The sequence below is a fragment of the Somniosus microcephalus genome, chromosome 34, assembly GCF_052327205.1.
Source record: "Somniosus microcephalus isolate GS21.2 chromosome 34, FLI_Smic_1.0, whole genome shotgun sequence".
Taxonomy (NCBI): Eukaryota; Metazoa; Chordata; class Chondrichthyes; order Squaliformes; family Somniosidae; genus Somniosus; species Somniosus microcephalus.
This window is the reverse complement of record NC_141020.1, coordinates 5,690,807-5,704,297: the sequence shown is the minus strand read 5'-3', so window position 1 is coordinate 5,704,297 and position 13,491 is coordinate 5,690,807. Positions and strand designations below refer to the sequence as shown.

Here is a 13,491-nt window from a genome sequence, read left to right as displayed (position 1 = left end):
AGTACTGCCCTTCCAACAGTTCAGCACTCCCTCAGTACTGCCCTTCCGACAGTGCGGCACTCCCTCAGTACTGCCCCTCCAACAGTGCGGCACTCCTTTAGTACTGCCCCTCCGACAGTGCGGCACTCCTTCAGTACTGCCCCTCCGACAGTGCAGCACTCCCTCAGTAGTGCCCCTCCGACAGTGCAGTACTCCCTCAGTAGTGCCCCTCCAACAGTGTGGCGCTCCCTCAGTACTGCCCCTCCAACAGTGCAGCATTCCCTCAGTACTGCCCCTCCGACAGTGCAGCGCTCCCTCAGTACTGCCCTTCCAACAGTTCAGCACTCCCTCAGTACTGCCCTTCCGACAGTGCGGCACTCCCTCAGTACTGCCCCTCCAACAGTGCGGCACTCCTTCAGTACTGCCCCTCCGACAGTGTGGCACTCCTTCAGTACTGCCCCTCCGACAGTGCAGCACTCCCTCAGTAGTGCCCCTCCGACAGTGCAGTACTCCCTCAGTAGTGCCCCTCCAACAGTGTGGCGCTCCCTCAGTACTGCCCCTCCAACAGTGCAGCATTCCCTCAGTACTGCCCCTCCGACAGTGCAGCGCTCCCTCAGTACTGCCCTTCCAACAGTTCAGCACTCCCTCAGTACTGCCCTTCCGACAGTGCGGCACTCCCTCAGTACTGCCCCTCCAACAGTGCGGCACTCCTTCAGTACTGCCCCTCCGACAGTGTGGCACTCCTTCAGTACTGCCCCTCCGACAGTGCAGCACTCCCTCAGTAGTGCCCCTCCGACAGTGCAGTACTCCCTCAGTAGTGCCCCTCCAGCAGTGTGGCGCTCCCTCAGTACTGCCCCTCCAACAGTGCAGCATTCCCTCAGTACTGCCCCTCCGACAGTGCAGCGGTCACTCAGTACTGCCCTCCGACAGTGCAGCATTCTCACAGTACTGCCCCTCCGACAGTGCTGCGCTCCCTCAGTACTGCCCCTCCGACAGTGCTGCGCTCCCTCAGTATTGCCCCTCCGACAGTGCAGCATTCCCTCAGTACTGCCCCTCTGACAGTGCAGCATTCCCTCAGTACTGCCCCTCAGATAGTGCAGCGCTCCCTCAGTACTGCCACTCCAACAGTGCAGCGCTCCCTCAATACTGCCCCTCAGATAGTGCAGCGCTCCCTCAGTACTGCCCCTCCGACAGTGCAGCACTCCTTCAGCACTGCCCCTCTGACAATGCTGCGCTCCCTCAGTACTGCCCCTCCGACAGTGCTGCGTTCCCTCAGTACTGCCCTTCTGACAGTGCAGCGCTCGCTCAGTACTGCCCCTCGAACAGTGTGGCGTTCCCTCAGTAATGCCCCTCCAACAGTGCAGCACTCCCTCAGTACTGCCCCTCCGACAGTGCAGCATTACTTCAGTACTGCCCCTCTGACAGTGCTGTGCTCCCTCAGTACTGCCCCTCCAACAGTGCAGCACTCCCTCAGTACTGCCACTCTGACAGTGCAGCACTCCCTCAGTACCGCCCCACCGACAGTGTAGCGCTCCCTCAGTACCGCCCCTCCGACAGTGCGGCACTCCCTCAGTACTGCCCCTCCGACAGTGCGGCGCTCCCTCAGTACTGCACCTCCGACAGTGCAGCACTCCTTCAGTACTGCCCCTCCGACAGTGCGGCGCTCCCTCAGTACTGTCCCTCCGACAGTGCGGCGCTCCCTCAGTACTGCCCCTCCGACAGTGTGGCGCTCCCTCAGTACTGTCCCTCCGACAGTGCAGCGCTCCCTCAGTACTGCCCCTCCGACAGTGCGACGCTCCCTCAGTACTGTCCCTCTGACAGTGCGGCGCTCCCTCAGTACTGCCCCTCTGACAGTGCGGCGCTCCATCAGTACTGCCCCTCCGACAGTGCAGCGCTCCCTCAGTAATGCCCATCCGACAGTGCAGCACTCCCTCAGTACTGCCCCTCTGACAGTGCGGCGCTCCCTCAGTACTGCCCCTCCGACAGTGTGGCGCTCCCTCAGTACTGCTCCTCCAACAGTGCGCTCCCTCAGTACTGCTCCTCCAACAGTGCAGCACTCCCTCAGTACTGACCCTCTGACAGTGCAGCACTCCTTCAGTACTGCTCCTCCGACAGTGCTGCGCTCCCTCAGCACTGATCCTCCGACAGTGCTGCGCTCCCTTAGTACTGTCCCTCCGACAGTGCGGCGCTCCCTCAGTACTGTCCCTCTGACAGTACGGTGCTCCCTCAGTACTGCCCCTCCGACAGTGCGGCGCTCCCTCAGTACTGTCCCTCCGACAGTGCGGCGCTCCCTCAGTACTGCCCCTCCGACAGTGCGCCGCTCCCTCAGTACTGCCCCTCCAACAGTTCAGCACTCCCTCAGTACTGCCACTCCGACAGTGCAGCACTCCCTCAGTACTGCCCCTCCGACAGTGCGGCGCTCCCTCAGTACTGCCCCTCCGACAGTGCGGCGCTCCCTCAATACTGCCCCTCAGATAGTGCTGCGCTCCCTCAGTATTGCCCCTCAGATAGTGCTGCGCCTGCTCAGCACTGCACTGGAGTGTCAGCCTAGATTTTGAATAACCTAAGCTGGTGTTGAGTGAGTGCGATGTTGTTGGAGGCGCTGCTGTTCAGGTGGATGTAAAACATCGCACGGCACTTTTTTGAAGCAGAGCAAAGAATTCTGCTCCCTGGTCAACATTGATGGTTCAAACAGAATAGATTCATCTCTCCTGCCTTCCATCCTATCACAGACCTTCCCTTTTGCGCTTTCCTTCCCTCCCCCCTTTCCCTGCCCCTGCATAAAATCTGTTACGTCTCTAACTTCGTTTCAGTTCTGACGAAGGGTCATCGACCTACATAAGAACATAAGAAATAGGAGCAAGGGTAGGCCATATGGCCCCTCAGGCCTGCTCTGCCATTCAATAGGATCATGGCTGATCCGAACCTAGACTCACGTCCACTTCCCTGCCCTCTCCCCATAACCCCTAATTCCCTTATCTGCTAGGAAAATGTCTATCTCCATTTTAAATTTATTTAATGTTGCAGCTTCCACAGCTCTCTGGGGTAGCAAATTCCATAGATTTACTACCCTCTGAGTGAAGAAGTTTCTCCTCATCTCAGTTTTGAAAGGGCAGCCCCTTATTCTAAGATTATGCCCCCTAGTTCTAGTCTCACCCATCAGTGGAAACATCCTCACCGCATCCACCCGATCAAGCCCCCTCACAATCTTATATGTTTCGATAAGATCGCCTCTCATTCTTCTGAACTCCAATGAGTAGAGTCGCAACCTACTCAACCTCTCCTCATACGTCAACCCCCTCATCTCCGGAATCAACCGAGTGAACCTTCTCTGAAACGTTAACTCTGTTTCTCTCTCTACTGATGCTGCCTGACCCGCTGAGTGTTTCCAGCATTTTCTGTTTCTATTTTAGAATAGATTAATTGGTCATTTATCTCATTAGCTCGTTGTGGGACTTGGCTGTATGCAAATGAGTTGCCTACAAGCGGAAAGGTGCTATGCTGGTCTTCCATTCCAATGTGATACTGCCTCACAGAGACTCGACGGTCCAAGGTGCAGCCCCCAGTGGTTTGTACTAAGTTAACTGACCGATTCATTCCCAGATAGCTCAAGCTGCTGATGCTGACAGATCTTGGTGTTCTGGTTTAGCCACCAATGGGACAACAGCAGCAAGAACCTCCCTTTCCAAACCTCCAGGCCCATGAAAGTCAAACAGAAAGTAACAAATGTAAACACAAATGGGACCCAGTTTCCCGTGGATTGAGGCCCAGATGGCCGGGTCTTGGGGCCTCCACCTGGCCTTAGTGCTGCAGGGCAGGCAGTCCTGCTCTAGATCATAGGAGGGAGGGAGGGCTGAAGGAGGGAAGGAGTTGCTTTGGGAGAGTGAGAACAAGCAATGAATATTGAGGTGCAGGTGTTAATATTGGTGAAGGCTAATTTTAACCGCTGGCAGAGAGCGGGCGGGCGGTCAGTGGGCACAGAATGCCCACCGCTGCCTATTCTTGCCGATAGGAGGCCTGAGTCATTTACAGCCCCAGACCTTATTTTCACCTTGCTGGTGAGCTGTGGGGGCAGAACGGACAGCAAATCTGGGAGGGCGGCAAATCGGCAGGCTCAGGGTTTGGGCTTAAATTGCTTGCCTTGTCTGTATTTGTCTTGTGCTCCTTGTGAATGGTTTTAGACAGAGCAATGAAGTAGAGCGAGGGGCAAAGGGTTAAAGGCCTTCACTGAGGCACGGCCAAGGGGCTAATTAGCCACAGTTTGTTGTTGTCGCTTCTATTTTCCTTGCTTTTAATGATGGTGCTCCCGCACCGTGGAGTTCTCATTACCACCTGCAAAATAATTATTACTGATCAGTCTCACAGCAGAAACACAGTTGAAAAAGGGAGGAATATTTCCCAGCTTGTGGGCCGCTGTTTCCACAGGCGTCACCGATCACCGCGTGAGGATTCGTTCCTTTTCATTGACTGCCCTCGACTCCTGAAGATGTGGAATCATACGGCCGAAGATTCGACAATGACAGCAGGCCCCACCCCACCCCTGTACCCCACCCCCTCCCCCGTACCCCACCCCCTCCCCCGTAACCCACCCCTGTACCCCACCCCCGCACCTCACCCCCACCCCTCCCCCGTACCTCACCCACACACCCTCCCCCGTACCCCACCCCCATCCCCGTACCTCACCCCCACCCCCTCCCCCGTACCCCACCCCCTCCCCCATACCCCACCCCCTCCCCCGTACCTCACCCCCACCCCCATACCCCACCCCCTCCCCTGTACCCCACCCCACCCCCGTACCTCACCCCCATCCCCAACCCCGTACCTCACCCCCATCCCCACACCTCCCCCCTCCCCCGTACCTCACCCCCACCCCCCGTACCTCCCCCCTCCCCCGTACCTCACTCCCACCCCCTCCCCCGTACCTCCCCCCCACCCCCTCCCCCGTACCCCACCCCCTCCCCTGTACCCCACCCCCTCCCCCGTACCCCACCCCCTCCCCCATAACCCACCCCCTCCCCGTACCCCACCCCCTCCCCCGTACCCCACCCCCTCCCCGTACCTCACCCCACCCCCTCCCCCATACTTCACCCCTACCCCCTCCCCCGTACTTCACCCCCACCCCTCCCCCGTACCTCACCCCCACCCCCTCCCCCGTATCTCACCTAAGTGCCTATTCTTCGTGTTTAAGTCTAGGCAGTGAGTGTCTGCAGCAGGTTATGGGGAAGATTTCACAGAGGTGTTCAAAATTGTGAGGGGTTTTTGATGGGAGTAAATAAGGAGAAATTGTTTCCAGTGGCAGGAGGGTCAGTAACCAGAGGACACAGATTGAAGATAATTGGCAAAAGAACCAGAGGGGAGGTGAGGAAATGTTGTTTTATGCAGCGAGCTGTAATGATCTGGAAAGCACTGGCAGATTTAATAGTAACTTTCAAAAGGGAATTGGACATATACTTGAAAAAGAAAAAAAAATTGAAGGGCTGTGGGGAGTGGGACTAATCGGAGAGCTCTTTCAAAGAGCAGGGACAGGCACGATGGGCTGAACGGCCTCCTTCTGTGCTGTACAATTTTACGGTTCTCGTCAACTGTGGGGAATATTATAGCTAAACCCGATCCTATCCACCCCACTGAAATGTGCCCATGGGCATTTTAAAGCAGGAATTACAGGACGTTGATCTGGCCGAGGCTCGAGGGGCCAAGTGGCCTTATTCCTGCTCCTATTTCTTATGGTCAGGTTAGGCCTGTCTGGTTGCCTCCCACTTTCCCCTCAGGCCAGAGGATGCTGAGACCAGCTGCCAGCTCGCCAGCTGCTTCCTCAACTGAGCTCGGCTAATTCTTCCCAGAGCCGGAATCAATCCTGGTCTGCCCGGTTCAGAACCACACTGGGCTGCGCATTTACCCACTGAGCTAGTCAAGGGGGCGGCGTGGCAATCCTAGTTGGTGTTTCTTCCCTAATATATGTTTAATGATCTAACAGGGTGGCATGTTTTATTTATTGTTTGTTGAATATAATCGTACTTTACAAGGATTTGTTTAAATGTTGCATTAAGTTGAAAGTAAGTATTTATATATATCATTAATTAAAGAGCGTTCTAGGGTTGAAACATGTTTTGAAAACTCAGGAGACATATTCCATCTAGTGGCCATTGTGTGTAGATTGGTTTCAGCAACCTCCATCATTACATCAAGTCTAGCGATACATGGATCGTGATGCACACCTGCTTTCTGTCCTTCTTTTCATCCTTCCCTTCTTTCTTTCTTTCCTTCCTTCTGTCTTTCTTTCTTTCATTTTTCCTTCCTTGTCTCACCTCTCCATGTATTATCCAAAACCAGAAAGCAATGTGGATGCAAACTATTCCCGAACTTCGCTCCACATTTTGCTCCTGTGAAGTGTAGCCCTGGGATGGGATAAGAACTTAAGAAATAGGAGCAGGAGTCGGCTATTCGGCCCCTCGAGCCTGCTCCGCCATTCAGTAAAATCATGGCTTATCCTCTACCTCATCTCCACTCTCCCGCCCGATCCCCATATCCCTTGATTCCCTTAATATTCAAAAATCTATCAATCTCTGTCATGAATATACTCAACGACTGAGCCTCCACTGCCCTCTGGGGTAGAGAATTCCAAAGGTTCACCACCCTCTGAGTGAAGAAATTTCTCCTCATCTCAGTCCTAAAAGCCGACCCCTTATTCTGAGACTGTGACCCCTGGTTCTAGACTCCCCAGCCAGGGGAAACATCCCCCCTGCATCTACCCTGTCAAGCCCTGTAAGAATTTTGTATGTTTCAATGAGATCACCTCTCATTCTTCTAAACTCCAGAGAATATAGGCCTAGTCTACTCAATCTCTCCTCGTAGGACAATCCCCCCATCCCAGGAACCAGTCTGGTGAACCTTTGTTGCACTCCCTCTATGGCAAGTATATACTTCCTTGGGTAAGGAGACCAAAACTGTCCACAATACTCCAGGTGTGGTCTCACCAGGGTCCTATATAATTGCAGTAAGACACCTTTACTCTTATACGTGGCATAGTGGTTAGCACTGTTGCCTCACAGCGCCAGGGACCCGGGTTCAAATCCGGCCTCGGGTGACTGTCTGTGTGGAGTTTGCACATTCTCCCCGTGTTTGCGTGGGTTTCCTCCGGGTGCTCCGGTTTCCTCCCACAGTCCAAAGATGTGCGGGTTAGGTTGATTGGCCATGATTAAAAAAAATTGGCCCTTAGTGTTAGGGGGGATTAAATACGTGGGGTTACGGGGATAGGGCTTGGGTGGGATGGCTGTCGGTGTAGGGACCGGGCGCTAGGGTTTGGATGATCAGCCATGATCTCGTTGAATGGCGGAGCAGGCTCGAAGGGCCGAATGGCCTACTCCTGCTCCTATCTTCTATGTTACTCAGATCCTCTTGTAATAAAGGCCAACATACCATTTGCTTTCCAGATTGCTTGCTGTACCTGCATGTTAACTTTCAGTGATTCATATACAAGGACACCCAGGTCCCTCTGAACACCAACATTTCCCAATCTCTCACCATTTAAAAAATACTCTGCTTTTCTATTTTTCCTACCAAAGTGAAACTTCACATTTCTCCACATTATATTCCATTTGCCATGTTCTTGCCCACTCACTTAGCTTGTCTAAATCCTCTTGAAGTCTCTTTGCATCCTCCTCACAACTCACATTCCCACCCAGCTTTGTATCATCAGCAAACTTGGATATATTACATTTGGTCCCCTCATCCAAATCATTGATGTAGATTGTGAATAGCTGAGGCCCAAGCACTGATCTTGCGGTACCCCACTAGTTATAGCCTGCCAACCTGAAAATGACCCGTTTATTCCTACTCTCTGTTTTCTGTCTGTTAACCAATCCGCAATCCATGCTAGTATATTACCCCCAATCCCACGAGCCTTAATTTTGTTTAATAACCTCTTGTGTGACACCTTATCGAATGCCTTCTGAAAATCCAAATACACCACATCCACTGGTTCCCCCTTATCTATTCTGCTAGTTACAACCTCAAAAAACGCTAACACATTCGTCAAACAAATGGAATGGGTGCTGGGGGTTGCCAATAATGGTATATGTGTGTGTGTGTGTGTGGGGTGCAGGTGGGTGGGGGGAGGTGGGGTGTGTGCAGAGATCCTTAAACTGCATCCGAACCTGGCCTGTGCGTATACGATGTTAGCCACCCCTCACCCTCTATTTCGATCCATAATCTCTCAGCGAATGAATGAGTGGAAAACCACGGGTAGCCTGCACGCGATTCAGTACCACTGGCACAAAGTCTGAAAACTGCCCCTTATAATTCTCCAGCGAGTGGAAGAGGAGTGAGGTCGTTGTGTGCAGGTACACAGATCATTAGAAGTAGGATTGTAGATGGAGAAAGAGCAAATGGTGTTCTATATATAAGGAATAATGAATGCAAAATAAACCAATGATTAGGTCCCAGTTAGAGTACTGTGTGCCAATTGGGCACCGCTTTATAAACAGGATAGTAAAACCATGGAACAGTGCAAAATGGGTTCACTAGCAAGATAGAGTTAGGACAAAAAATATAAAAGAAAACTGAGGCTTTTTTCATGGGAGCAAAAACTAAAGGGGAGTTTGATTGTGCTCAAAATTCAGAGAGGATTCGAGAGAGTAAATAGTAATGGATTATTTCCATTGGTCGTGAATGTGCAGCAAAGAGGCAGGATTGGTGCTAGAAATTTAAAAGGGGGAGGAGTAGGAGTTTTTTCATGCAAAGGGTTATTAGGATATGGAATGCATGCTCACGAGTTTTGCATGTTGTGTGTTTTGCTTGCAATTAGTTACATGGAGTGCAGTCACTGTTGTTATATAGGCAGCCATTTCGCAGCGAGATCCGACAAACAGCAATGAATCCCAAAACATCATAATCAGTCTGATGAAGGGTGCACACCCAAAATATTATAACCTCGTTTATCTATTTACAGATGGTAATTGACCTGCTGAACATTTCCATCTTTTATCTGGGAGTAAGCATCAGCACAAATGGCCGCATTCTGTATCAAAATGATTGTGTTTTGTGTCTGTGTGTTTTGTGTTTGTATGCCTGTGTTTTGTGTGTGTGTGTACGTGCGGTGTTTGTATGCATCTGTTTTGTGTTTTTTTATTATTCATTCCTGGGACGTGGGTGTCGCTGGCAAGGCCAGCATTTATTGCCCCATCCCTAATTGCCCTTGAGAAGGTGGTGGTCAGCCGTCTTCTTGAACCGCTGCAGTTCGTGTGGTGAAGGTGCTCCCACAGTGCTGTTAGGGAGGGAGTTTCAGGATTTTGACCCAGCGACAATGAAGGAACGGCCGATATATTTCTCAGTCAGGATGGTGTGTGACTTGGAGGGGAATTTGGAGGTGGCGGTGTTCCCATGCACCTTGTCCTTCTAGGTGGAAGAGGTCGTGGGTTTGGGAGGTGCTGTCGAAGAAGCCTTGGCGAGTTGCTGCAGTGCATCTTGTAGATGGTACACACTGCAGCCACGGTGCGCCGGTGGTGGAGGGAGTGAATGTTTAAGGTGATAGATGGGGTGCCAATCAAGCGGGCTGCTTTGTCCTGGAAGTTGTCGAGCTTCTTGAGTGTTGTTGGAGCTGCACTCATCCAGGCAAGTGGAGAGTATTCCATCACACTCCTTACTTGTGCCTTGTAGATGGTGGAAAGGCTTTGGGGAGTCAGGAGGTGAGACACTCACCGGAGAATACCCAGCCTCTGACCTGCTCTTGTTGCCACAGTATTTATGTGGCTGGTCCAGTTAAGTTTCTGGTCTATGGTGACCCCCAGGATGTTGATGGTGGGTGATTGTAATGCCGTTGAATGTCAAGGGGCGGTGGTTAGACTCTCGCTTGTTGGAGATAGATAGTGCGCGTGTGTTGTGTGTGTGTATGTGTTGTATGCATATGTTTTGTGTGTGTGTGTGTGTGTGTGTTTGTGAATTCACTTCTCTCCATCTCTCAGACTGTACCTGCCCCCAGCCAGTCAAACCAGGCACATGATGTCATCAGCACACGCTGGCTATAATTCCCAGTTTGGTTTCTTGAATCAACAGAAATAAAATAAGAAAATCCTGTTAAAAATATTTATCATCCTTTCTTAAGTTTGAATATTTTAAGGTGGGGGTGAGGGCGGGGGAGGACTGAGGGCGAGACTAATTCAGTAAATAGCCCAGACTGACCATAATACAGGCCCCTGTGAAAGTACAAAAATAGTCCTGTTGTCCAGGGCCACGTGAGTCACTGCCAAATGGGCAGCCCATCGACACCAGGAATTTCTAACCTCTTGAGCCAGAAATTCCTACTGTCGACGTTCCTTTAAAACACTGCACGTTTCAGACAGCCTTTTTTGTGACGCTCCCTAAGGAGATCATTATGTTCTCTGGTCAATCCTGTAAATGCCATTAACCAGCAGTCTCCCATTTCTGGTCACATTCTGGCCACGAGGTGCTGCTCACTCCATCCTCCAGACTCCCAGAAACCTTGCTGATGTTCTTCCACAAATGGGATCAGATGTTCCCTCCTGAAAGCATCGTGAGAAATAGTTTGTGATTTGAAAGGAACGTAATTCAATGAAGTGATACTTTCCTTGTGGTTTTGACAGCTGCGGTGACTTAGAACAGAGAAAAGGCTGTTCTTGTTATTTTCGTGCGTACACAGACTGTGATCTTCCTGTTAAAATACTTACTTCAGTACTTACCTAAACACTGAGGATATAATGTCTCTTTGCTGGGTTTTTTCCCAGTTTCCTAGGGTACAGTATTGACTAGTCTCCAGTACCTGTGCTAAGTGGCCATTCTCCATGTGTGAGCACAGGCAGTGAGTGGCAAGTGGGCTATTCGACTGCAAAGAGCATCACAGCCAAGACCTGATGTCCCCACTTTACAGCAGAGGTGACTGGAAAGTGATCAGGCTGTACCCCCCCCTCCCGCCCCCTTTAGCATTTGCTGTGGATGTTAAGGCCAAATCGTAGCAGCCCGGTGATTGCTCCATCTGAGATGGGGTACCTCAGCGATCAAATCCGGGACCTAGTCCGTGTGGCTGAGTACCATACTGGGTGGTGCATTTACACACCAAGACTTCGGCAGTTTCCCGAACGTCAGTAGTTTGTCAAGCACATGATGGAAGTTGTTTAAAATCTCCTGGGTAACAGAAAGCGTGAAATGATGTAAGCATCTCTCTACTGGCAGATCACCTGTGGCACTGCTCGCAGTGATGAGAAGATACGCTGTTTTATAGCAATGGAACATTATCATCAAATAGTGACGGGGAAAGTGTATGATGGGTAGTAAGTGTGACACAGGAAGTGTGCACTATACACAAGACTTTTAATATTTTAAAGAAAGTATATTAAAACACTTGTGTACCTATGAACAATGACGGGCAGGAAAAGACCCTCTGGTCTATGCAGACTATCTCACACAATTGTGCTACCTTACCTTGTTAGCCGTGGCTCAGTGGGTCAGCACTCTCTCGCCTCTGAGTCAGAAGATCGTGGGTTCAAGCCCCACTCCAGAAACTTGAGCCCATAATCCAGGCTGACACTTCCAGTGCAGTGCTGAGGGAGTGCTGCACTGTCAGAGGTGCCGTCTTTCGGATGAGACATTAAACCGAGGCCCCGTCTGCCCCCTCAGGTGGACATAAAAGATCCCACGGCACTATTTCGAAGAAGAGCAGGGGAGTTCTCCCCGGTGTCCTGGGGCCAATATTTATCCCTCAAAGAACATCACTAAAACAGATGATCTGGTCATTACCACATTGCTGTTTGTGGGAGCTTGCTGTGCGCAAACTGGCTGCCGCGTTTCCTACATTACAACAGTGGCTCCACTTCAAAAAGTACTTCATTGGCTGTAAAGCGCTTTGGGACGTCCTGAGGTGGTGAAAGGCGCTATAGAAATGCAAGTTTCTTTTTCATCTGACAGGTGATTTTGCAGATAAGATAACAGTATGGAAAAAAATGACTTTAAATAAAATTTGTGAGAACAGGACAGGCTCGAACCAGTAAGAGACAAACTTAGGGCTGAGGTAGGGAAATTCTTCTTCACACAGAGCGTGACCAACACTTGCAAACAGAATCTAGGGTGGGGCAGTGGAATCATTTAACAGCCAACTGATCTACATAATTTGTGATCTACATAAATGATTTGGAGGAGAATGTAAAAGGTATGATCAGTAAGTTCGCAGATGACACGAAAATTGGTGGGGTGGTAAATTTCGAGGAGGAAAGCCTCAGGCTACAGGACGATATAAACGGGTTGGTCAGATGGGTGGAAAAGTGGCAAATGGAATTTAACCCTGAAAAGTGCGAGGTGATGCATTTTGGACGGACAAATAAGGCAAGGGAATACACAATGAGTGGTAGGACCCTAGGAAGTACAGAGGGTCAGAGGGACCTTGGTGTACATGTACATAGATCCCTGAAGGCAGCGGAACAGGTAGATAAGGTGGTTAAAAAGGCATATGGGATACTTGCCTTCATTAGCCGAGGCATAGAGTATAAGAGCAGGGAGGTTATGATGGAGCTGTACAAAACGCTGGTAAGGCCACAGCTGGAGTACTGTGTGCAGTTCTGGTCGCCTCACTATAGGAAGGATGTGATTGCTTTGGAGGGGGTGCAGAGAAGATTCACCAGGATGTTACCTGGGATGGAGCGCCTCAGCTATGAAGAAAGACTGAACAGGCTGGGGTTGTTTTCCTTGGAGCAAAGAAGGCTGAGGGGGGACCTGATTGAGGTGTACAAAATGATGAGGGGCATAGATAGGGTAGATAAAGAGGAACTTTTCCCCTTAGTAGGGGGGTCAATAACAAGGGGGCATAGATTCAAGGTAAGGGGCAGGAGGTTTAGAGGGGATTTGAGGAGGAACTTCTTCACCCAGAGGGTGGTTGGAGTCTGGAACTCACTGCCTGAAAGGGTGGTAGAGGCAGGAACCCTCACAACATTCAAGAAGCATTTGGATGAGCACTTGAAATGCCATTGCATACAAGGCTATGGACCAAATGCTGGAAAATGGGATTAGATTGGACAGGGCTTGATGGCCGGCGCGGACACGATGGGCCGAAGGGCCTCTTTCTGTGCTGTATAACTCTATGACTATGACTCTAACTGGAGGATTAGGGTCCTTTCGGATGGGTGATAATGGCCTTCTTTAGCTGTAGTTACCTTGTGAACTTGTTTGAGTTTTGCTCCTTGTGGTTTGTGATGACTCTATGTCACACCGCAACCACCCTGGAACATATTGTGCACAATTCTATTTTTAAGAAGTAAACCCCAAACCCTCTTGTCATGAATCTTACCATTCATGTAGAAATGACTCATGAGATAACATTGGGCGGCCAGCTGGTGGCGCCGTCCAAGGAAAGTATAAATACTCGGGCGTGGGCCCAGCTTGCTCAGGATGTTTTTGTAACCAGGAACTAGTGATGTAGCTAGAATCTCATGGTTGTGAAACAGTTGATTAAAGCCTTGTTTTATACTCAAGCCAAGTACTTAGTACTTTTCTTACGTCACCCTCTGTTTA

General features: G+C 50.7%; 1 protein-coding gene across 1 annotated transcript in view; it reads right to left on the bottom strand.

The window, feature by feature from the left end:
* LOC147096680 (dynein axonemal assembly factor 10-like) overlaps positions 1 to 13,491 on the bottom strand; it is a 44,077-nt gene that overhangs the window by 23,533 nt on the left and 7,053 nt on the right. The gene's annotated exons all lie outside the window — the stretch shown is intronic.